The sequence below is a fragment of the Euprymna scolopes genome, chromosome 35 (assembly GCF_053919585.1).
Source record: "Euprymna scolopes isolate OS-2025 chromosome 35, ASM5391958v1, whole genome shotgun sequence".
Lineage (NCBI taxonomy): Eukaryota > Metazoa > Mollusca > Cephalopoda > Sepiida > Sepiolidae > Euprymna > Euprymna scolopes.
In genome coordinates this window covers 61,089,073-61,116,639 of record NC_136516.1, presented here as the reverse complement: position 1 = coordinate 61,116,639, position 27,567 = coordinate 61,089,073, and the positions used below count along the sequence as shown (strand labels likewise).

Sequence of the window (27,567 nt, the reverse complement as noted above, 5' to 3'; positions counted from 1 at the left end):
GGTGCGGAATTTTTATACCGATAGTTTTAATTAATTCTTTCGATGGATTTTTATTCATTAGACACTAATCTATCAGATTATGAACAAAAAAATTTTTTTTATCATTATTTCGACATTTGGAGGGGGTACTCACTTTTTACTTACAACGTTCTGGTAAATCGGTCACCCATTTTGTAACCAATGATTAAAAAATGAAGGAAAAAGAAAATGAATGAAAATATTTGATTTAACTTTTTATTGTTATATTTTTATATTGTAATAGAAAACTGAACAAGGCGTGAAAAGTCATAAAAAATGTTTAAAAATTTTTTTTTTATTATTATCTGATACATAAGTCTCTATTGGATGTTATTAACAAGAAAAAAGTTCCAAAAAGTGAAAATGATAGAATTTATAAGAGCAGGCGGTGAAAGCCAACGTCCACCTAAAAAAAGTTTTAAAGAAATCAACTTTATTTTATTTTACAAAACCCAAGATGAGATTAGAATTTGGGACCCCATCGCTTCAGTAGGACCTTTTGGTGCCATTTTTACCTACTTATTCACTTGTGCCATTTTTACCGAGCACCACATTTTTGATACTGCGAGAAATACGAACCATGCTGAAATGATGTTATTATTGAAAAAGCTATTCTTTAACTGTTCACCTAACAAAAAATACCATAAAAATTTAATTCAACTTGGAAATCCCATCTAAAATATAACACGGTACGTACACTGCACAAGCACCAAAGTAAAATCCCAATTCTCGTCGAATGGTTCCAATATGGGATCGGTTTGCTATAACGTAACTAAAAACTAGCACCCCTTTCAAATGTCAAAATACTTTTGCTTGTTTTTTGTGAGATAATCTGGTAAGTGTCCAATCAATAATAATCCATTGTTCTGTTCGGTTTCTTACAGTTTTTCAAAATTGCAAAACAGAAAAAAATATAGACGGGGTGATGCTTGTTCGGGTATACTCCAAAAATGTATCTAATTGGGTAAAAAAGTAACTTAGTTTGTCTTTAATAACATTTGCTTTTTTGTTTATTTATTGTTTCACCCATTTTTTTGGCATTATTATTCTCAAAGATTATTCAAAAGAAACGTGAAGGTATTGTGCAATTAAGAAACTATCTTATTTATTCAATAAATATATTTTTATATTTGAAAATTAAAGTTATTAGAACTAGAATATAGTTGAAACCACAAAAACAATTTCTTAGTTATTTCATTTCATAATTAGCATATTCATTACAAGCACAGACTAGTTAAAATTAAATTAATTTTCAATTCATGAAACACATTTTGACTGTCTTTAAAATAGTTTAAAAGTATACACTTATATTTTTATCTTGGAAAATTTACACTGTCTTTTGTGTGTCTTGTCAGTAGCTGAGAAAAGTGAAAACTAAATTGTTGAATGATATGACCACCAATTGGCAGAAATAATTTCTATCTGTAGTTTGGGATTTATGGCTTTATATTTATTGCTCCAAGCCAATACATGTTTTTGCATAAAGGTGTGAAAACTTCTGAGTTCACTAATCCCTTTAATGTCCACTTTACTTGTTGCTAACACTTTGAAATTGTTAGATTTTTTCACACTTTGTTACCATTGGCTTGCCAATGCTGGCTAGGTGACCCCAGATGTGTATATATATATATATATATATATATATATATACACACATATATATATATATACATATATATGAATTTAGGTAAAAATGGCACAAGTGAATAAATAGGTAAAAATGGCACAAGTGAATAAATAGGTAAAAATGGCACGTAATGGATTAATGAGAAAAATGACAAAACGAGAACATGCATGAATATCTCACAGTATATTAAAATGGGAAAACGTGCGAAATTTGTCGAATTAAAAAGGGTGCTAGACGACCGATCTGGTCTCAAATTTTACCCTCGTTTTGAGTTTTCCAAAAGTTAGGTCATGTACTGCGACGTCACCGGTGTTACAGAAAATAATGAGAAGTTTGTCAAATTTAAATAGATCCTAAATGCGAATCTTGTTTTTGAGATTTCCCAAAGTGCTATTACGTCACAGGTGTCAGAAATAACTTTTTTCATCTGTGTGGTAATTCATTCACCTCTTCTCCCCTATTATAAGTTGAACACTGGGCAGAAATAAATTAAAAAAAATCTCCCTTATTTACAAACAAGTTCCTTTTATTTTAATTAGTTACTTCTATTTATTTGTTTCTTTACCATATATTCGATTCGATGTCTATACTAATAGATGCCTTAAAAATAAGAATTATCGAACATTTATTACTATAGACAACAAAATGAAAAAGTAAAATATACAACAAATAAATGCTACCAAACGCAAGATATGCTAAAAGTAAAAATAAAATAAAAATAAGCAGTTTATATATTTTTCAAAAATACAAACAAAATAACTTGGGTATAAACAATTATAGCGAGGAACAGTTCATTTGATGACGGCTTCTGATATTGAAATCAGAAATCAACATTATGTTATTCGTTCCTCGTAATTTATGTACACTATGGAACTCCTGCATTGCAACATGTCGGCAATGGAGACGAGTTATCGACCCCTTTATGAAAACCTTAATGTAAAAAAAAAAAAAACAATCTATAAATGTTTTTAGCATATTTTTTTTTCAATTATGAATCATTCATTAAAAAGAAATATTAAAACTTTAAAATTATAGTTCGATACATTTTTATACTTTAAAATTAAGTACTCCTTGTGTGTTGAGTCTTATAGCTCACAGCCTAAATATTCAATGACCTCTCCCCTTGGTGCGGAAATAAACTTTTTTTATTTTGTAAACAAACGAACGTATTGTACTTATGGATGTTTGATACCGAAAGAAATATGAACTTTAAAAAAATAATGTTACTTTTATTTCATTAAATTGTTAGGTGAAAGTGCAAAATAGTTCATCCCACTTCCATGTTAAGAATGGCTTTCTAAATAGTTATTATTTCAACGTTGTTTGTACTCTCGGGGTGTCAAACATGTATAAGTACCTATTTTAATTCTAATTTATTTAATCATTTAAAAATGTTGAATGGTGCGAAAAAATGTTTGTAATAAACCAGCATAAATAAATAAGTAAATAAATTAAAAAAAATGTTTGTAAAATTGGGAAACAAATTCATTACAAAAACTTTTTATTTCCACACAAAGGGGGCGGTTATTAAATATTTATGCTGGGAGCTATGGAACTCAACACGCAAGGAGTACCTGAAATTATATTTTTTACGTTTTTATACAATACATGTTTTGCTTTTCATCTTTTTGTGTTATTTACTTCGTTATTGTATATTTTTGTGTTATCAGAAAAACTTGTTTATATTTGAGTTTCACAGAACTGCTGGTCAAAGAACAGGTGCCGATAATTGTCTCCGTAAATTTAAAGACCAACACTCAGTTCATTTGCTTATAATTTTCGAAAATTTATTTGCATTAAATTAGTAACACCAAATCAAATTATTTGATCAGTAAGCTGTTATTTATATTGGAATCAGTTTATAATTTTATGTCAGAAATATACTCAGTGACCGATTGACCCCAGAAATGTCCCCAGAACGGTTTCATACTCAACTGTGAGCATGAAACTGAGATGAATTGGTCATAAAACATTTTCACACAAATATACTTGTTATCTTTCACTTTAGTTTATGTGTCTGTTGAATTTGTTAATAAGGCAATAAAACTATTTTTGATAATTAACAACATTGATACAGTTTAGCTTTGAGAATTTTGTGTTACTGTTCCCATTCCAGCTTTGGAGTACTATTCTCATCTTGAGTATTCCTATTTACTTGCTTCCCCAAGAGGGCAAAGTTAGACACAAGGTCGTTTTTTTTATGTAGGCAATATCCAGCTCTCCTACAAGAGGAACTCTGGATCAGAACAAAAATTAAAATTGTCTCAGTCTGAAAGGATTTATTAATTCTTCATTAAACGGGGAGATAATAGGTGGAGTGTAGCATCAGAAGTGATACTACACTTTGTTAACGTATCAGTTGATGCAACCTCCGACAGAAATTCTGTGCAGATTCTTGAGTTCAACAGAAACATTCCAGAGTTCAATATTTATTCAATAATAGCAGTTTTGGATAAATAAGAAAAAATGGCAAAGCCCAACTTATCAACGATAAAATACATTCAATGATAAAATAAATTTAGAGTGCATCAAAATTAGTTTTTTCTTTTATCAAAGACTAGCAGGGGTACCCGGCGTTGCCCGAGTGTTTGTTTCCGGGACGGGGGGGAAGTTTTAAAAAATGTTATGGTAGGTAAGTAGGAAGGATCAAACCCGGAGTCATGAGTAAAAGTAGGAAAATAAAGTGTGAAAAAAAAAAAAAAATATCTGCAACGTTAACAGTTCGGCCACCAAGAAAAGTCCATTCCAGCTGTTTAGGAAAAAAAAAAAAAAAAAAAAATGACTACGGTAGGTCGGCGCGAACGTGAAAATATAATGTGAATTGTCCAGCACGCTAACCACTACGCCACAGAGCACTGCAGCTTAGTTTAGTGATTTTAAATAACTTCACATGAAAGAACTACGAAGCCAAACCGGTGTTCTCTTCTCAACTGTTCCTTGTGAACGATCCCCAAACGGTGTTAAGTGGTGGCAGGGGGAGGAGGAATTTATTAGAGAGAAAATATTTTACCACTTCCATTGATCTTAACCGATTTTGGCTGTGACTTCTCAGCAGAAAAAGTATAGAAATCTAAGATTATCGAGGAATTTGAGAAATAATAAGCCTATAACACACCTCAGATATTGTTCTGCCGTTTGTGCATATTATATTTGCATGAAATATCTTGATTTTTAATCCTATTAATGTCAAAATCAGATGGGAAAAAATGAGTTCATTTTATTTATATAGAGATAAAAGCCAGTCGAGGATAAGTGTCAACCAGGGAGCTTTTAATTACACCGAACAAAGTGCATCTTTTCTGGGTCATTTTTATTTTGTTTTAGGGAAAAAAAACTTATCCCCATGTGTTTTATCCTTGATAACTAGCGATTCATTATGAAAAAAGAACCCAAAAATACAACTACAACTTGTCCAGAAAAGATGCAGTTTGTTTAGAGTAATTGAAAACTTCCACATTAACCCTTATCCTCGAGTGTGTTTTATCCTTCTAAGTTGCGATTCGTTAGTCCTAAGTACCCCATTTTGGGGAGCTAGATAGTCACCAGATTAAAAACCGACATTGTGTCTAACTTTGTGTCTAACTTTGCCCTCGCGGGGTGCAATTAAATAAGAACCTTTAGATAAACAATGCTTCTAAACTGAGGTAATTGTAATTTTTTGTTCCGATCGAAAATGCCCCTTTTTGGGGAGCTGGATATTCCCCAGATTTAAAACCAACCGATCGAAAATGCCCCTTTTTGGGGAGCTGGATATTCCCCAGATTTAAAACCAACCTTGTGTTTGTCAAAACTTGTAACGCTCAACTTGGATTCAGCCGTTTTGTCAAATTAAAAGAAAGAGTAAAATAAAGTATATCTGGTTTATTAAATTTTTTGTTTGATTTAATAATATTTTAAATGACGGGAAAATCTCCCCCCCCCCATCTCCCAAAACAAGAAAGGGCAGATCACTCTCAAAGAAAAAAACGGACCAATCAGATTACAGGATAACTTTATGAAGAAGACAAGCGGACATTTTTATTTCCAATAAAGATGGATGGCGATAAAGTAAACAAAATCACCGGCTTCGATATTTTGTTCTATGCTTACAAAGGTTACTTTTTTTTTTAACAAAAATACTATTTAGCGCAAAATAATTCGTTTGGCAATAGTGCCCATCCTCCAAAAATTCTCTGGAATTTGTAACGCTCAACTTGGATTCAGCCATATTTTATTTTATTTGGGGGGGGGGGATCTGCAAAGAAGTTCCAAAAAATATATCTAATTGCTTCATGAGCTGAATATTTTAATAGAATGTAAATTTAAAAAAAAAAAATATTTTAAAATTGACTTACTCAGTAGTAGCTTAAATTAAATATAAAGCTGTATTTAAGAGATAGCAAAATAATTGTTTTTGTTTTTTCATTTTCTGAAGACCTTAACCGCAAACCACCACTTAGCATGTGTAGTTCTAATGTTATTCCAATGATATTCTTTTTGAAACTTCAAAAGAAGCTGACTGTCAAAATTTTGCGAAATAATACAACGTGATCAATTTCATTTTAGAGATATTCCTTTCAAAAGCCTTCTTTGAAAAAGAGAAAAAAAAGTATATTGTTCTATTAAACCTTTTACTGTTTAAATAATTTGACTTTACTCGTTTTATTTTAAGAACATATAAGTTGCAAAAGCATTTTCATTCACTATTTGAAGATTTGTTAGTAAAAAAAAAAACAGTTGCCAAAAAGATAAGCGTATTTTTTTAAATTTTTACTCGCAATGTAGAGCCCTGCATATTTCTTTTCAAGTTAACTCTTTTGTAGTTTTGATTACAATAGATCTGAATGAATGAATCTTGTAAGGGAGGGGGCACTAAGCATTGCCCTGTTAGTAATGAATTTCTTTGGTTTCTTTTTATAACATGCTACATTTCTCTCTTGCGGTTAGAAATATCAGGAATTTTTTTCTTTTTTTCAACATCAGACTAAAAGAATCGTAATGAAGGAATCGGAAAATTAAGGTATTTTTTAACGATGCGATTCCGATTTCTTCCAAAATACACGATTCTTACGATTAACGATTCCGATTAATCGTCCCACCACTAGTGATAACGGGCACCCCTGACGAATTGATCGTGACAAACTGAAGAGTCTCAACCTCTTCCAATTCATTTCTACCATCATCGCGGGTTAGCATAGAGAAGATGAACCTACGAGCGAAATTGCAGGCCAAAACCGACCGCCGACAAAACAGCCCCCAATTACCGATGGTCAACCCTATCGAAGACTTTGGACTGATCTAAATTGATCAGCGCGGCCTCAGTGTCGACTTTTCCTATCATCAGGCATATCGTGTGCAAGTTATGCTGGATTGTCCTGCCCTTCACGGCACATGTTTGCTCAGGACTAATAAGACGACCGAGGACAAGCTGCAGACGATTTGCAAGAATCTTGGCCAAAATTTTTAACTCAACATTAAGCATTATTAAGGGCCGAAAATTACCTAACCCATCCCCACCATCTTTGCCTTTGCGAACAAGTTTTATCACACCCATGGTACAGTACTTGGGGATGGAGCCGTTCCTAAACCATGAGTTAAATAAAACCATCAGCAAAGGAACAAAGACGTGTGACAACCTCAAATACACTTCGTAGGGCAGACCATCGATCCCCGGAGACTTATTAAGGCTGACCCGCTTTAAGGCTTCAATGACTTCATCCTCCATTATGCCACCTTCGCACCTAATTGTTCTAATGACAGCCCGGGTTCTATGGAAAAAAGCTCCTGGAAATGAGATTTAAACGCCTCCAGCACACCCTGGTTTGTGGTCACGGTACGCCCGTCCAGCAATGTGACACGAGCAATGTGCCTAAACTTCTTTGCACACAGTTCAGCGGCCATATTTGTTGCTTCCTGGGGCATTCTTTTTAACCTAGCTCTAATCACTAAAGCTTGGTGTTCCTTTTCAGCAATGGAGGCAAGCTGAGCCTTAATTATATTAACGCTAGCAGTACCCCCCTCCTCCACCGCCCGATCTAATCTAGACTCTAGTGTCACTTTAGCTGCCCTAGAATCTAGGTTGAGTCTTTTGCTAAAATTGGCAGAAAAGGACCTAATGGTTTCCTTAATTTTTACCCACCACTTATTCCCAATGATGGCTCCTGTCAATTCCCGCTGTAGGGTTAGTAATAGCCCATCACGGAAACCCTCCACATCGAACAACGATGTGTTGAGCTTCCAGTAACCGGCTAATCTAGTCTTAGGTCTATCTAAGTTTACCTGTACACGAACAAGTCTGATCCGAGTAAACTATATTGTGGAAACTTGGACAATTCAATACTCCTACATCGACTCGCCTAAGAACTGGTCGATATAGCTTGAGATCTGTACCGGACCGGAGCCGCGTCTACATATCCAAGTCCACACTAAGTCACGGGGGCTTTTCATTTCGGAATTTGTCGATAAGATCAGACTTATCCACAAATTCACAAAATAAGACAGCATCCCGATCTCTGTTAGTTCCCCTAAGGTAACCCAGATCGATCTAACTCGGGATCCAGGACCACGTTCCAGTCTCCTGCTAAGATAACAGTTTGAGAAGTATCGATGAACTGCTCGATTCGCCAAAAAAAGGCAGCCAGCTCAACGTGACTATTGGGCGCATAAATTCCAATAAGACGAAACGCCCTACCCTTTATGGTAACATCCAAAACACAGTCTTCTCTCCGGATCCATGTAACATGAGTCACACGATGCATCTAAAGACCTTTTAACTAGCCAGGAAACCCCTCTCGAGTGAGAATTAAAGTATGCTAAGTAAGCACTAAAGGTCTTAGACAGCACACGTAAATGGTCACCAGGAATAAAGTGGGTTTCCTGCATGCAACAAATATCCACTCCAAGGTGCTGCAGGTCCAAACTCAAGCACCATTTTCGCAAGTTAGCCCTTAGCCCTCGGACATTCACACTAACAGGCTTGAGATCCATGATTGTGAGGGAATAAGTACCCATCGTAGTATCGATGAGTTCGTCACGAAATATACCGCCAACATGCAAAGGATAGGTTAGTTTTGCTATCCTATACAGGGTGGGGTGCATTTTTACCGGGATCCTCTCAACACAACATTTAAGATTTCTAATATCTGAGTCTTTAAAAACAACTAGGGGAGGGGAAAGATTAAAAGCTTTGTTTGCTTCTTCTAACACTGTCCATAAGTCCTTTACTTCTTCCCTTTTTCGGATGACTGTGAGGACTCTTTTTGCGTTTGGGAAGTTTGAAGGGATATATATTAGTTTCCCCCCTACCTCCCTGAACTCAATTAATTTAGTAAAGTCTGCTCCTTTGAAATTTTTATAATTGTTTATGGCTGCCTGGTTTATGATACAAATGTCTTTGCCAGGGAGGTAGGGGGTCTTTTTCTTGTTTTCTACGGTGGGGATATTTTCAGTGTCCATGGCAGTGTGTGTGTCAGAAGGGGTCTTTGCAGAAGATGCAGGAGGAGTATGGTGAGGGGACGCAGAGGTGGATGGAACAGGAGAGGGGAGTTTGTTTTTTAACCAGGCTTAGGGGTATTAATTTTGGCAGTTTGTAGGGGACAAGAGTTGTGACTGGAAGAGGAATTTTGAAAGGGGAGGAAGTTTTTGACTTTGTGGGAGACTGGATGATAGGGTTGACGATAAATTTGGGGCTTGGTTTCGGAAAAGGTTGTTTGCAAAGGGATTGGGGTGTTGGCCGTAGTGAGTCCAATTTCTTTTTTAAGTTAACAATTTCAATATATTTTTCTCTTCCAGGGTCGTTCTTTAGCATTGCCTTTGCCTTTATTTGGTCGAGGGTCAGGCGTCCAGGGTTTTTTTTTCCGGGGGCGATCTGCCAGGGTTCTCCTCTGAGGATCTCATCTGGGTTTGTGGTCGTTTCGTGGGTAGGAGGGTTGGGAACACTTGTTGATGTTGTGATTCCCAAGTGTTGTCCAATAAATCTTTTGAGGTTTGGTGGAGGTTTCTTTAGAGGGCACTCAGCCCTAAGGTGCCCAATCTAGCTACAATTCCAGCAGGTTGGTCTCCTGCCAGCTACTATTATGGGTAGTTTTTCTTCTACCTCAAGGAAAAAAGGAATGTTTATAAAATTTTCCTTATCGAGGAGGATGTCGAAGGACCATACACCATGGAACTTGTCAACCTGCACAGAAACCATTTCACCAACTTTTAAAAAGAAGGCGCCAAGGTGTTCTCCTTCAATGTGGTGCAGAACATGAAAAACCGAAACCGTAGTCCGACGTTTCCCCATATACTCAGTTCTTAGAATGTATTGCTGCATGATTATTTCTTTTTGTGAGATCGTTGAGCATTTCTTCAGATGAATTGAAAAGCACACTCCAGGTATTATAACCCTTACACTTTACGATGCGTAACCTGCTGAAGCCAAAAGATTGATGGCGATGTCTGAGCTTGCTCTTATGACTTTTTTTCGTCTTTTTTTTTTTTTTTTACACAGTGATCACCACTTATCAAGGCCCGGAAGCCACTCAGGGATAAGGGTTATTGCAAGTACATCACGTTAGTGAGGAGATTTTATTAAGTGTTTAATTAGGGGGGCGGTTCATTAGGAATTTGTTAACATTAGACTTGAAGACATCCAAGTTGTAGTCCTGAGGGAAGCAGGCAGACGGAACAGAGTTCCACAGGCGTGCAGTTCTAAGAAAGAAGCTTTGCTCATGAAATCCGCGTTTTGATTTAGGCACAGATATAGAGTGGGGGAAATTTTTCACAGTGGATTCAGCTAGATGGGTGTTTTTCGTGAAAGATTGGCGAGGGGGGACCAGGGATTGGAGTTCAGACGAGCACCTGTCATGAAAATAACGATAAAACAAGGATAGGCTCGCAACGTCTCTTCTGTGGGAGAGGGGTTGCAGGGTAGAGAAAAGGGCATCCCCCACTAAACCACGAAGTCTATTTTGTACTCTGTCAAGGCATGATAGGCTGTTTTTGGCAGCTCCTGCCCAGATATGGCAACAGTATTCCATTCTTGGCCGTACTTGGCTTTTATATAGATAGAGAATTGCATCCGTAGTGAGATATCTTCTGGAGCGGTAGAAGGATCCCACCATCTTTCCTGCGACCTTGGCAACAGACTTGATGTACGTGTTCCATTTCAGATCAGGAGTAAAGGTTAAACCCAGAAGCTTGTCAAAACACGGGGCCTCACCCAGACGAGAGCCATCCATCACAATTGATGCCAGCTGGGGATCAGAGCGTTCATGATGTAAGGATAGGAGTTTGGTTTTGGATGCATTAAAGGTAACTAGCCACATCTTCCCCCACTTAACCACGCGCTCGAGATCAGAGGAGAGAGAATCCGAGAGAACTTCGTCATTTACAGCCTTTGATGTGTTGTCGTAGATGGTCGTGTCATCAGCATAGATGTCAACGAATGATTTCAGTATGTGTTTAGGGAGGTCATTGATGTAGATCAGGAAGAGAGTTGGGCCCAGGATTGACCCCTGAGGGACTCCAGCATTTATATTGCAGGCCTCCGATTTTTGTCCATCTACCACTACTCTTATGAGCCTATCGGAGAGAAATGATTTAATGATTGAGAAAACATTTCCAGTTATACCGTAGCTGGAAATCTTGTGAAGTAGACCCTTATGCCATACTTTGTCAAAGGCCTTTGATATGTCAAGAGCAATTGCCCTAGAAAGGAAGCCTTTGTCAAGAGATTCACTAATCCTGTGGGATATAACCGTCAGCACATCTGCGGTAGATCTTGCAGAGCGGAAACCATATTGTGTGTCACTAAGAAGGTTATTCCTGCTGAGGTGGTTGACTATTTCTCTATTTAATATTGATTCCAGTAACTTACTCATAACACAGAGAAGACTTATTGGTCTGTATTGAGAGGGAGATGACTTATCACCTGAATTCTTAAATACAAGGCAAACTGATGAGGTCTTCCAGGGGGTCGGAAAGCACTTCTCTTTAAGGCAGCGCTTAAATAGTTTCGTAAGTATGGGAGCAAGTTCTGGTTGAAGCTTTTTTAACACTATAATTGGGATGTCATCAGGGCCAGTTGCTTTACTGGAATCTAGGTTTTTTATTAGCTTGGCGACCTCATGCACGGATATTTGTATGTTACCTAGCTTGTTCTGTGTTATAAGAAATATGGGGAGTTGATGGCCTTCGTCGCATAAGGTAGAATTAGCTGCAAAGTTCTTTGCAAATAGTTTGGCCTTGTCTGACGCTGACGAGATAACCTCTGGTCCATTGATAATGGTTGGGATAGAACGCACACTTCTGTTCAGGATCCTATTTGTTATTTGCCAAAACTGGTGGGAACCAAGCCGCTGATCAGCTACCTTGGATTTAACAGACTGGGCATATAGCTCTCTTGCATTTTTTATTACTCTTTACAGTGGTTGCTGGCAGTCCTGAAAGCAGCTTTAGTCTCAGTGCATCTATTACGTTGGTAGTTATGGAAAAAGTGATTTCTGTGCGCGATAGCAGCAGCACATTCTGGGGAGAACCATGGCTGGCTGTTAGGTTTTTGTTGGAATTTTTTAGATGGTATGAATTGGTCTATGCCTACAATTAACCATTCGGTCAGATCTGATACTATAGAGGACACTTCCTTTTTAAACATGGAGTGCAGAGGTAAATCAGATATGAATGTACGGAAGCTATCCCAGTCAGCCATAGAGTATCGGTATACAGTACGGTGGCGGGGTACGTCTGATGGCTTCTTACATTTTGTTTTTATCTTAACTGATACGACGGAGTGGTCGGAGGATCCTAAAGGAGAATGAACAGTACATGAACATAGCTCAGGGGAAGTTGAAAGAAAAAGGTCTAAGAGGCTTGCATATTGATTGGGTGTATCGGGCACACGGGTGGGTTCGCGAACAATCTGAGTGAGGTCATAAGCAATGGCAAAATCATGACAAAACCTCCCCTCATCATCTGTCTTATTTGAAGTCACCACAGATGTGGATGTTAGCCGAGGGATGTGAAGACAGTATGTGGTCTATTTTCTCAGATATGCTCTTAAAGATAGTAACTCCGCTGTTGTGGGGCCTATAGAGGGCAAATATAAATGCAGTGGTGTTAGCAAGTGCAACCCTGAAGCACATATAGGGTAAATTAGGATCTTCTCTAGAGATATCCCTGCCACATGGGAAGCCATCCTTAATGTAGGCACATATTCCATGCCCATGGCGATCTTGGGAGTCAGATTTAGCTGTTAAATTGGAGTATCCATTAATTATGAACTCATCTAGGGAAGTGGTCGGCCCTATTCCAGTTTCACATAGAAATAATATGTCCGGTTCCGTCTCCTGTAATTGGGTTTCAACCTCTGGAAGGTTGGAACGTAGACCCCTGATATTGGAGAAGGAGACCTGGTAGTAGGGGTCTACGCTGGAAGATGGGGTTCTAGGTTTAATCGAGTTTTTATTCTGGAGATATTTCATGTTGAGGTTTTGGGATTTGTGGAATAGGTCGGCATACTTGGTTAGAGCAGTACAGAGAGGGAAAGTAAGAGAGAAAAAGACAGGAAAATGTTTTTTTTTTATTTGTAGCACACGAAAAGGTAAAGCCGTAACAATTACCCACTAGTATGGCATCGAGAGGCCCCACCAGAGACTACTGCATGGTCCAGATCCACTCACCAAATGGCAATACAGCAGTCCCAGTACTTTGTGCCTGCTGATAGGACAGCCTCCTTAGTGGTTAATCCAAGGTTCGGGTCCCTGACTATCAGGCGGATAACGTCAGCCCAGACAAAACGTTTACCTCCAGCACCCTTACTAGTGACATGGCAACAAGGACAGACAAAGACAGAAAAATATCCGACATCTCAGACTACTGGTCACCAAGTAGTACCGACCTTTAAGCAGCTTTTTCTTCACCCTTTGTCAGAAACATCACTCATTGAATGAGGACTGAATGACAAAATAGGAGAAGCGAGAGTTACTGGAGCTGCCGATAACACATCCACTGTATTATCTACTCTCCATTTAAAAAAAAAAAAAAAAAAAAAAAAAAAAAAAGGGGGGGGGGAGAAAGGGGAATGGGTACAAGTGACTTATATCTAAGTAGTAAGTCCGGTGCGAACTTAATAATTCATGACACTTTTGGTGATAATATCCCCTCCCATATTAATGGGTGGTGGAAGTTTGTCGTTATTTATCTAGTTTGAATCATTAAAGTTTCATCTTATAATTAATTAAAATCCAATAATTAACTATTATCAATTTGTAAAGACTGCTTAATATTAATTTACATTAGAGTTTAAATAATTATTCAAGGTTTTAATTTAGGAGGTCCGTTTTCATGAGTGACTTTCTTTGCACTGTATTATATTTCGAATATACTTGAACATAAGGCTAACTATATAAGGTAGGATTCGAAAACAAGAAGAAAGTATTTTCAATACAGGCAAGCTTGCAGTAATAGTATCCACTACAATTAGTTTAAGGAACTTTTTTTGGATTTCCTCTAACTTTGGTAAATTTTTGGATAAGTTCAGTATTAGTGACGAGTTCCAGGCATTGTTTCGCCTTTTCCACAAAGTCTTTAACATTAATGTCAACTTTCGGGGGTTTAGTTCAGGTGTTTGGGGTAGAAGGAGTGACGTTTTCCGTTTCCATTGTGTCGATGACAATAGGCGTCTGGCTTGCAGAAGCGGCCATAGCCGAACCATTTAAAAAATGGTTGATAAAAAGTTCACAAACTAAAAAAAAAAACAAAAAAAAAACAAAAGGCGTCGTGTGGAAAAAAAATCCGACATTAATAAAATAAAAGAAAAAGACAAAAAGGAGAAAAATCGCAGATACAATAACGCACAGCAAAAGCCAAACTGATAGAGGGGTATGAGATCAATGATTTCGATGATCGTTTTTATAACCACTGGTTGTGCTAAACAACCAATGAAAATCTTCCAAAGTTACTATAAAAATTGTCGAATTTTGGATTCAATCAGTTTGCCGCTAACTACGTCACGAACTGCATTTGATTCTTGACCGCCATCTTTGTTACTAGCAATTACTTTTTTCGAGACTGCCCTGCTTCTCCACCGCCATCTTTGTTCAACAGGATGTCTCAACACTTAACACTCTTCTAATGGCACGTATCCAAATTGAGACTTGTTCCTTCTCTTTAGGAAAAGAAAATATGTACTTTGGGGCCTTTTGGATAACTTCCCCGACAATTTGGAACAATGCAAGAATAAACCATGTTAGACAGCAAACTGAAAACTAGACAAAACTACTGCTGATAAAGAACCTTTAACCTAGACCATACACCTACAAGTGGATCTGATAATGACATCATGCTATTATGTGCATCGGCCTTTTTTACTCTCGGTAGCCACAGCATTATTCACATAATGTGACACCTGGGCGACAATTTTGTGATGTCATTTCTTTGAATATTTTCTGATTGAAAGATCATATGGTTCTGAAAATTCACCAAGGTAAGTTTTTTAACCCGAGGAATCCAAAAATGGCATCAGATTTTCTCAAAAATGAAGCCTTATAGAGATATTAAAGGTTTTGGGATTTTTTCAAGTGTGTCTCAAAATCGAACAAAAGAAGGGTGTGGCTGGCATGGTAACGCATTACTTTTTCCATTTTTTTTTTTTTTGTCTTTCTGGCGCATGGTATCATACAGTGGGTGTCTATTCATGAACAAAACTAAGTATTATAGTGGTATTTAAATATAGCTTTATTGAGAATAGGCATTTTCCTGCCTCCTCACCAAAGGATAGTTTAATCTTGGGTGTAGCCATTGAATGCCTAAAGAGCATTCATGGCCGGTATTTACTACCCCCCTCACAGAAAAAAAAAAAAAAAAAAAAATTGAATAGATATGAATTAATCTCAGAAATTGAAAATTTTTCATACAGATTTTGGATTTCTGTAAATAGATGGAAATTCCCATAGTCGACCAAATCTTATGCATTTTGGGACCAATTTTCAATTTTGTAAATCCTATCTGGCCAAAAATATACCCCTATTTTTGAGATGCAACCATAAATCATACTCTACATGAATTCTCAAATGTAGCTTTCACAGTGCCAGCATACCAGCAATCCTGATAAACAACAACTATCATAAACAAATCCAGTTGATGGTAATTTTTGTCATTTCTATTCTGTTGTTTTACTTAAAATTCAACTATGTAAACAAAGAAATAAAATAGTAATTTTAACTATTTACAATGATTACTTTTCTATGTTTTAGGGTATGCTGAAAACGAATATCGCATTTAAATTTTCTGCAAATAAGTAGTTTTCCGGATATTAAACAATGTCATTTTATGTTATCGCTGTTAGCCCCGAGAAACAAACGCATGTACCAAGATGGCCACCAGCAATAACATAAGAAATGATATTGCTTAATATCTGGAAAGCTACTTATTTGCCGAAAATTTAAATGCAATATTCGTTTTCAGCATACCCAAAAACCTTTATAGGTAGTCATTTTAAAGAAAAATGTTAAGGTGGAAACAAGATAAAAATTTGCAAAATGTATCACAATGAAATTCTTTATCGAACCACCTAATTATTATCATTATTATTTAGATATCTTCTGTTAAAAAAACAAGAAATGAGTTTGTTTTACATATTTGAAAAAATAGTCTTGACAATGAGTTAAAAATAAATTCAAGTTTCACAATATTTTTTATTCAATTGTTAGGTGAAAATACAGAATAGTTAGCAAAACACTCTTCCTTCCCCATGTTAAGAATGGGTTTCTAAATAACATTATTTCAGCATGGTAGCATAAGTGCACAAGTACCTTTTATTTGTTATATATTTGTTTGTTTTTTTTGTTTTGTTTTACCACTAAAAAACACAATTCCAACTTTAAGTACAAATAAGTTAAACGCATGTTCTTAGTACATTTTGTTGTTTTTTAACGCTTTTAGTACATGCATACTAAAAGCGTTAAAAACAACAAAATAGTATTGTTTGGAAATCAAATTTGAAAAAATACTTTCCAGCAATGTAATTCTTTCAAAAAGTGACCAACGAATAAAAAAGATATGACTGGTTGAAGTACATTAGGTATGTAATATTGCCAATATCCACGAAAATACAGTATACGCTTGTAATTCTACTATTCTTTACATTTACTTAAAAATTTAGTAAACAAAAATATTGAAACAATTTTTTAAAATAGAGTGATAACAGATGCACATTGCATACACCAAAATGATTTTGGGTGCTTATTAAGATACAGTTGACAGACCGATTTTTTTTTTTTTTTTTTTAAAAGGCACTCCTGCATTACAGACAGCAGCCACTTTTTCTGATGTGTTTCCCTCCATTCAAATTCGTGACACTTCCCTCCATTCAAATTGTTTATTAATTCAAAAATTAAAACTAATATACGAGGGGCATACAATAAGTAATGCCCCTGACCCACTTCCCATAATAGAGCAACGAAACTTGGTTATGCATTTCTCCCATCGTTTGATGCAGCTCTGGAGACCGTTTTTGTAGAACACCCAAGGTTGGTCCTCCAACAACGACGTGACTTCAGAAATCAAGGCTGCATCATCTGGGAAATGCTTTCCTTTCAAAAACAACTTCATGGCTGGGAAGAGGTGAAAGTCAGAGGGTGCAAGGTCAGGAGAGTAGGGAGGATGGTGAAGATTTAATAACCACACACCTGTGCTTCTGATCTGGTGACATGTGAGTTGTGGACCGGAGCGTTGTCCTGCAGGAGGAGGGTACCTTTGCTGATATTGCCCCGCATCTTGATTTTGATAGCTTCCCTTAATTTCCTCAAAAGTGAAGCATAATAGGCTCCTGTAATTATGGTACCCTTTGCCAGGAAATCTGTCATCACTACTCCATCCTTGTCCCAGAAAACTGTGAGCATAAGCTTGCCAGCGGAGGGCTGCACCCTTGCCTTCTTTGGAGGTGGTGAGTCCAAGTGCTTCCACTGCATTGACTGGGCTTTGGTCTCTGGATCATAGTAATGGACCCAGGTTTCATCCTGTGTAATCAGTCTTTTGAAAAACTTTGACTCATCTTCTTGGCACATCTCCAAATTCATCCTTGAGCACTCAACACGTTCTCGCTTCTGGAATGGTGTGAGCAACCTGGAAATCTATCTGGCAGATACGTTATGCATATGCAAATGGTCATGAATGATAGTTTCCACAGACCCCGTACTAATCTTGACATCTTGGGCTGTTTGGCGAATAGTAATGTGCTGATCTTCCAAAATGGCAGCCTCAACTTGACGGACAGAGGCTTCATCAATAGTAGATGGAGGGGGGGACCAGGTTTGGGAGCCGTTTCCACAGACTTCCGGCCAGGTTTGAATTCACGATGCCAGTGTTTTACAAGGTCATATGATGGGGATTATCACCATAAGTTTCTTTCATTTCATCAAAAGTCTCCTGTGGTGTGCATCCTTTCAAATACAAAAACAGGATCACCAGGCTCCATTTCACACCTGACTCAGTTCAAACACCTGTAAAACAGAAATCAAAATTAGTTCAGAGCTGTAATTTGCCACATAACCTGTAGAGATAAATCATAGCACATGCAAAATTTCAGCTAGATCAGACAACTGGAAGTGGGTTAGGGGCATTATTTATTGCATGCCCCTCGTATTGTTGACCTTTCAACGGATGTCACAAAGAAATTAAAACTATTTTGAAAGTTTGGAAAAAAAATCCAATGTTGCTTTAATTCTAAAAATGTTTCATTTAAATTATTAAAATTGTTAAATAAAAATTTAATTTTACTTTAATTCAAAAAATGTTTTTTTAGGGGGGCAATTCAATGTTACTTTAATTCAAAAATTGTTTTGATATTTTTTCATATTTGATCCACCTTCATAATCTTCTTTAAAATGACAACTTTAGTAGGTTCTCGACTATGCTGTATAAGAAAATCTCATTTAAATTTTGCAGAGACAAGTAGTTTTTGAGATATGAAAACTTGTATTATGCGCTGTAATGTACGGGCCCCAACAAACAAGTCTACTTCTCTATGACAGACACCTAGTGGAAACAAATCGACTTGTTTTTTTCAAAAACAAGAAATTTGTAACATGTATGCGTGTAAAACAACAGTTATGACTTTTTTCACTTCCTTGAGTAATTTCATGTTAAGAACGGCTTTCAGAATTTGCCACTTCGGACATGTGACCATTTTGGGAAATACTCCGTGTTCAATGAGAAACCTCCTACTCAAATCTTGTTCCCAAAATTTTACTATTTTATAAAAATTCTAATATTTGAAACTTGTGCACATATTGATGGTCGGTCTATCCATTATTTTTTAAACTTAATTTTTATTATTTTATCAATTACTTTCAATTTTTTGGGTGCAGGCGCAAAAAAAAAAAAGGGGGAGGGGGGGCAGACCTGTACAAGTGTCCACCTCTAAAAATTCATGTTTTTCACCTTTTCTAAATTTTTTTCTGGCAATTACCATATTAGCAGAAAGAATTTGAAAAAATTTAATGACTTTTAAAAAGAGGGGTCGCTTTCTCATAATGTTCTACATTATTGCTCCCTGATTTATTGTCCATTTCTTTACCTGTTGTGTAGTCGGGGTACATATTGAAGCAACATATCAGACTATATCGGAGACACATAATACAGAGATGATAATGACTTTTATATAGAGTTTACATCACGACGCCGACTGATGATTCTTGGGGACTTCATATTATTAATACAGAGCTGAGCCATGTTATGCAACAGTTCTTGTTATTGACAAGATGATAGGCCAAATGCATTGACCTTTACCTTTTAGCAGAAATGACGACAGACAAAGACAACAGTTTACAATATGATGGTGATTCTTTATTTATCCACCCGGCTAAGTGATGATTCAGGAATTCAAGCTTGTATGGCTACATGGTCTTTCCTCCCCCTTCACTTCCCAAGTGTCTCTGCTCTCACTGAGTTGTCTCTCTCTAACTCCAACCCCTAACTAACTCCGAAACTTCTCAACATATTGAGAAACTCCTTTCTTGATAATGTCAGAGGTGTAGTTAACCAATGGGGTTCCCTCACGTTTCAAATTACAGGTGTGCTTGCACATGCATTTACATGTCTCTAGTAAACAAAAGAAATTCCTAAATTGAATTGTATTCAACCTATGTTGTTAATTATTATTTCTAAACTCATTGTCCATTCTTTTAAATGACATATTTAATATCCAGTTATTTCTAAAAGAATGAACAATTGATTACATTCATAAATTAGATATCTACCTCTGACATAAATAATATTTAGTTATTTGCAAGAACAATGACAATCGTTCTGCATTCCTAGGATTAAATATCTATTATCTTTTAACACTTGCCTACTGGATTCAATTCTAACTTTTCGAAATATCATTTTCAAACTTATCTAGTTTTGCTTTCTTGTTTACTGGGGTCTATCCCTTTTCATAACATGATCGGTGAGGTTTCCTGGAATTTCCTGATGGTTGGAGACGCCCCTCCATTGGATTAATGGACTATCTCATGTCACTTCCGGTATCGAGTACCGGTGCCTGGCAGTCAGAGATTGGCATGCGACCAAGCAGGTGGGGGTGCACACGCCCAACCATTGAGGAATAGTATTGCTCAACTTACTTTGCCTGTAATATACGTGAATACATGTTTCGTTCCTAAAAATCCTGTGTTCCTTTTGTTTATTACCATTTAACCCCATAACACTTATAAGAAACGGTAAATAAAATTTTAAAAAAAAATAATAAAGCAAAAGAATTTTGGCGTCAGGCAAATTATGGAAAATTTCAATTTTCCATAATTTGTAGTCATTGACCTGCGGTGAAATAATGACATTATTTCTGAAGTGTATATATGCGCTCCACAATGAAAACAAATGGTGGGGTATTTGAAACAAAATGTTATTTCAGCATGGGTCAGTAACTGCAAAAGTACCAAAATGTATAAGGAACAACAAAAAGAAAATGAACTAATTAACATTTTGCCAAAATTTTTAATAAAAAACAAAAAGCAGGCCAGAAAGAGGTTTACAATGGATATTTCTCATTGATAGGAGATAAAAATAACTTGTAATTGTCCATGAGATTGTCACACGTCATGCCGTAAGTTTCCCGATAGATGGCCTCATCTACATTAGACCATTTCATGTCGCCTACTGATCCTGATATTTTAAGCATCTTTTAATATGGGATCAGTAGGCCTCTATTGAGTTGGTGCAGGCACCTGTTACTGGATTGACAAAATTTTCAGAATGGTTCCGTGAATATAACCATGTCTGTGTAGCTTACTGTAGCTCCAAGAGCTGCACATTTCAAAATTAGATTCCAGGGTTAAGCAGTCCAGTTTGGAATTTGCCGTAGGAAACCAACCTTTTCCACTTGGTCATAAAACCCTATGATCCATATGTTTCACAATTTTTCCCACATTCTTCCTTTTAAATAAAAGACCTTCATCAATTTGTACTTGATGTCCAGGGTCACCTAAAATTTTTCTGTCATATCATTTTGAAAGTACAAATGTCCCTACAGTATTCATACCACTGAATGGCTGATTTCAATGTAATGCCATTCATACATGCAGAAGAGGTCACTGGCACTTGACCAACAAAATCAAAAATGACCTCAAACATCAGGGTAAGTGTGAATTTAGAGTTTTCGAAAAAAAAAAAAAAAAAAAAAAACTCCCACATCTTATGGCAAGCCCCCCCCTCCCCCACTTTTTTTTTTTTTGCAATTAACAGTGTCAATTTTGAAGACTGCAGAATTCTGTGTAGACATGGCATGTCCACAGTAAGACAAGTGGTTGCTCACCAATGGCAATTTTGATTGTCACTTCTAAAATTTTCAAACAATTCCATTCTAGGACCCACTGAAGAAGTAACCATACATCCAAATTGAAACATGTGGAAAACATGCAAGCTAAAAATAGCAGTCTGAAAGGAAACACGAGGAAAACACGCAAGCTGAGAATTGTTAAAAATTTGGCAATTACATGATGCCTCTAATTGTATTTGTTTTGAACCAATCAAATCAGTCGATTATATTTACCGCATAGCATTTCGTTTTTTTTTTTTTTTTAATCTGCATGCTTTCTTTTAAGTTTTAACCCATGCAGCTGTACAGTATGGATGAAGCCAAATTCTGCTCGTTTCATTCATGCAACCTGTACAAGAAGGACGTTTGAAACTCACTCCCCACATAAGGCATGAAGCCTCCAACTATCATCTCTAGATACATTTTATTTCAAGCCTAAATAATTAGGCACATTATTATTTAAATCTGCTAGAGACTTCCATTTTGATATGAATTGCCGACTTGACATGAACATTATCATGGACTTCTGCATTATACTCTCCAGATCTATCAGATCTTTTTACATCAGAAGGCATCATATCAACCTACTTCAACAGCTCAAACTCATATCTTCGAAGACAAGATGAACCAGCAAATAGTTCCTGTTGAAGATTGACTATCACCTTTCAAGGTTGTTAACAGCTCTGTTTACAGAGGCAAAAGTGGGCATTCCTTTTTTGCAACCGAGGATCGAATAAAATTTGTATTGAATTTTAAGGTAGACCTTTGTTGTGTTTGTCTTATTTTTGCCACTGTCTCGGAGTAAAAAGCAGTTAATAAATATCTAACACCACTTTTTTTTTTTTTTTGAAAAAAAAATAAATAAATAAATAAAACAAAGATTTAAGTTAATCAGCATTATTTTTTGTGAAAAAAGGAAGACTTATGTTAGTCTGTAACTTGTTTTATTGTAAAATTGGAAGAAATTACATTAAACTTTAAAAAAAAAAAAAAAAAAAACTCATTAGGATAATTATAAATTATCGCCATAATTAAAGCGTAATTTGAAAATTAAAGTCTGAAGACTTACATTCATTCATTTGTAATTAATACTGCTCCTTATTAATGGATTTAAAAAAAAATTCGAATCTATAGTTACTGCAAATTTTTAAAACTCAGTTATGAGTTATATTGAAACAATTTTTTTTTCCACTGGTATTATTAATAAGAATTTATAAGAATCCTTTTTCAGTGTAGTAATGATTATTTTTTTCGTAGTGCACACTATTATATATCTTGTTTGCAGAAGAATGATGTTATATTTTTTCTTTCTTTTCTTTTTCACCCTCTTCATCATTGACATACAGGTTGAGAGGGAGGAGGAAAATATATGAATTGCATTATTTTTAATAATAGCTTCTTGTCATGGAATCTAATGGAGTTAGTAGTATGCGGGATTTATTCTGTATTGTCTTTTGCAAGGGTGCCCCTCTTTTTTTTTTTTTTTTTTTTTTTTTTTTTTAATACAGTTTCAGTTGGTGCAGCTGAATTTTAATAAAATAAATTCAGGTTCCTCACCGTTAGAAGTTCATTTTAATCCCCCCTCCCTCCATATTAGTGGGGAAAACGTCGCTCAATTAGTGATAACTTCCGTATCTGTTTTAAGAAATTATTTCCTCTTTTCTCCCCTCTCATCATTGATTTCTCCATTTTGGAGCGACAAGATGGCCACAAAAGAAATGTTAGCAAAAATCGAAACTAAAAGGTGTAGTATTACCAGTGTAATTGCGGTGGGTAGAGAAAAAGATAGACAAGGGAGGATCATCCAATTTGAGTTATTAATACATGGATTTCTGATATAGAGGTTCTGGTCCATGGATTAATATTAAAATTTCCAATTGTGAAGAGAGACAAGCTATGTCGCAAATCAGCATGATTTAAGGTCTGTCATGGAAGAGTCTAGTTTAAAACAACCTACAGCCATACCAATGAGAATGGATTTGGAATGTCCAATTTTCAGCGGTTCCCCCTCATTGGATGAATTTGAATTTCGCAGCTTTATTAAGAGATTCAAATTTTGTTTGAATAAAGCAGATAAGCTGCTTCTATTAAAATCTAAATTGGTGGGCAAGTCGTTTGAACTTATTGCCAACTTTGACATGAGCCCTGAAAATTACGATCAGACATCACCATGTTTAAAGGAGAAATTTCTTAATCCTTCTTTGATTAAAAATAGAATTTTCAAGGAAATTATTCCTCAGTCTGAATGTGTTTACTTTGTTAACAGACCTTAGAGCTATGCTTGAACATGTCAATCTAGAATGCTATGTTTGGAACTATAACAGCACATATTTTGTTAGTGAAATTCCCAAACAGTGTACATAGAGAAATAATGAACAGAACTAATGAACGTTTTCCTTTGCTTTCCTCTATAATGTCACGCAGTATCGACATTTTGGACATTTTAACGACGGCTCCTTTAGGTGCCACACAAGGCGAGAAAATAGTCCACCGAAAATAACGGCTTCTTTACTAGAAGCTAAGTACAATATGGGCACCAAGTTTGTCTTCAAATCCGTTAATATTAAGAAGGGTATGAATACCTTCAAAACGGTCGCTAATAATAGCGAAACTAATAAAATTTTTAAATTATGCAAGAGTACAGGCCACATTGTTAAGGACTGTCCCAAATATTTGAATTTTGACGCTCAGTGTCAGAGCCAAGGAATTAAACTTATGTACTAGGTGCCTCAGTCGGCACTCCAGAATTAATTGCAAGGGCATTAAGGATTTTCTTTATCCTTGTGCTGTTTGTGGTCTAAAGAACCACTATTCTATTATGTGTCCTAAAAGTCCCAAATCCTTTGAGAGATGTATCTCTTTAACGGGACACGGAAATTGTATTTTTCCTGTAATTAAAATTTTGATGAGGCTATGGGGCCACCCTGTTTATTTCTACTGCCTGTTAGATATGGGCAGTCAGAGGTCATTCTTTTCAAAGATAGTTTTAAACCAATTAAGTCCCGGAAAGAATTTAAAGTCAGGACCAGTTGAGATGCCTGTAAACACTCTTATTGAGTGTAATTCATTGAAACTTAAAGTTGAAATCTCCCTTAAATTGGGATATCAAAACCCTTCCTATTTTCTGCTTTATTTGCAAACGACCTGAAGCTGAAATTTCACATGAATAGGTTCAATGAAATCACGTCAAAATTGACTAATGAGGGTCAATGCCTTAGTGCAGGATAAACTGAATTAAATGGATCTGTTATTCATGGAATAGGTCTGAATCTAATTTAATAGATAAATAACATCTGTCTAATTAAATGTTTGGGAGGTAATACTTGGAAGATTTCCAAGTACATAATTCCTTTCGGTGAAGGGTAAGTAAAAACTTTTTAATTTTAATGCAAAACAATAAGGAAGTAGCAATACACATGAAAAAATTTAAATGGCTTAAAATATTTCAATATTGGTATCTATAGAAAGAGCTTGATGAATTTAGAATCTTTTTAAATTTTTTAAATCCAATTAAAATCAAGGAAGTTATTACTGTTTTTGTGCCTCACACGTTTGGATATTTTTCACTCTTTAAGACCATATGCGTTTTGTCACATTTTTTACACTACTTTTTCAGTAAAAATGCTATATGTTTGTTAAAACACAAGCTTGAGCAATGAAATTTTCCATATAAGTATATAGGAATTAGAATATGCTACTGAAAATCTCCAAAAATTAATGGTTTCCAAATAATCTGCAGTAAATGCACAGAAATATGCTGCAATTCCTTAAAAATGCCATGTATTCATTAAAAAAAAAAAAAAAAAAAAAAAAAAAAAAAAAACGTTCAAGAACTCAAAGCTGAATTGTAATGCATTATATATACAAATAACTGAAATCGAAATCTAGGACTGTTTAAAAATGAATATATTGCAATATTTTTTTGGTATTATTGTAGACTAGCATGGGTGCCCGGCGTTGCCCGGGTGTTTGGAGGTGTATGCTGAGCAAAAAAAAGGGGTAATTTTTTAAACTTTGACCCCTATTATGACCCCTGAAAATTTATTTTTTTGGCCTCAAGATAAGTTACTTTTCTACCAAACTGGATATATTTTTCGTATTTTTATTCAATGTAACATGTTTATTCAGCTCGAAAACCATACAGTGTTTACCGATGTATTGGAAAATTCAAGATGGCGTCTTAGTCCCTCTTGAACACGGTAAGTTTGGGAAAAGGTGTTATAAATAAAAAACTGAATAAAATACTGTTAAAAACTCGCTCAATATGTTACCGTGACATAGGTTGACATATATTCGGCGGGTTTTTAATAGTATTTTTTCTAGTTTTTTATTTATAACACGGATGGTTTTCGAGCTGAATAAACATGTTACATTGAATAAAAACACGAAAAATATATCCAGTTTGGTAGAAAAGTAACTTATCTTGCCTTTGATAACATGTATTTGTTATATATTTGGTTTTTGACAACTTTTTCGAATTTATGTGTACAGTAATACAAACCCGTTTTTCGAGCTGAATAAATATGCTACATTGAATAAAAACACGAAAAATATATCCAGTTTGGTGGAAAAGTAACTTATCTTGCCTTTGATAACATTTATTTGGGTAATCTCCAAAAATACCGTTAGGGCTTACAACATGGCCGCCAGAAGAGTCAACAAAAAACTGCGAATAAAATATATAAAACTCGTAATTTCTGTTTTTAAAGTGGGTTGTCAATTTTCTTTATGAAATATACTTCCAAAATAAACTATTACAGTCGTTTAAAACATAATATAAGTATTATTTTTTATTTTTTAAAAACAATGTTTACAAAATGTCTACGAACGTGCGTAGACATTTTGTAAACATTGTTTGGTTGCCATAACAACGTGACGGTAGTGAACGTGTGTGTGTGCGTGTGTGCGCGTGTGCTTGCTATTAAGTTTGTCGGAGCGTTTGATTTCGTGTAGTTTAGTTTCGTATTTTTTTAATTTGTGATTAACAAGTTATTAAAAAATTAAACCCTTCCAAGATGGACAATAAATAAAGCCATAATATTTTATGGTAAAGGTAAGAGCGTAGAAACCATTGTTTTTTAGGAGATGTGATTATTGGATTAACCAATCAGAAATCGTCTGTGGCACACACATCTCTGTTTTTATAGATATAGATTAGTACTTTCCGTTAACCCCCACCCCCCATCTGACCTCTCCAAAATATGCGATTTTACCTTTGTAGGCAATTACGTGTGAATACCTTAAAAACTTAAATGAAAGATAAACAAGTATTATTTTAGAATTTAATGTAAAATGATTCCCCATTTTGAGCCATTCTAGCATTTTAAGGCAGTTAACCATTTTTTTTTCTATCGGAGATAAATCCTGTGCGTCTTTTTTTTTTTTTTTTCTAAAGATGATTATGTTTGGTTTTAAGAGGGTCTTTGTGCAATTATGAGGGGGTGGGGAGGTTGCCACTCTGATTTTAGGTTAATGATAGAGCTAAGGAGAATTATGTGTGAACACCCTGAAGACTTGATAGAAACAAAACAAAAACAATTTTAGAATTTAGAGTGAGGGGTTAGTTTCACATAAATTTAATGTAAAATAATTCACCATTTCGAGACCATTGTAGTGTTTTAGGACAATTGACTAATTTATTTTTTTATGGGTGATAAATGGTGCACGTTTCTTTAAGGATTTTTGTTTTTAGAAACATATGCAGCTTACCAAGGAACTTTGTTTGGTGAAGAGCTTGCCACTTAGACTTAGCGTTATGGTTAGGGCTAAAGAAGGTTTTAAGAGGAGGAGGCTTGCCACTCCTAACTAGGGTTAGAAGTTTTTTTTTTTGGACATCAAATTACTTTTAAATATGAAATTTATTTTTGTTTGTTGTAACTCTTAAGGGGTGTGAAACTCAACAAAAATTACGACAAATAGACAAAAATAAATTGAATTTAAAACAAGTGACGTCACTAACAGAAAACGTGACATTTGGAAAATATTAAATATTTTTGCCCACTTATTTGTGGGCAAAAATATTTAATGTTTTCCAAATGTCACGTTTTTTGCTAAAACTAACAAATCGTTCAAATTTTTGATAAATTTGGTTTTTATTTTCAACTAGCGAGGGGTACCCGGCGTTGCCCGGGTGTTTGGAGGTGTGTGT

General features: G+C 35.6%; 1 protein-coding gene across 1 annotated transcript in view; it reads right to left on the bottom strand.

Moving 5' to 3' along the window:
* The window catches only part of LOC145259877 (uncharacterized), a 74,028-nt gene that overhangs the window by 24,753 nt on the left and 21,708 nt on the right, over positions 1-27,567 (bottom strand). The gene's annotated exons all lie outside the window — the stretch shown is intronic.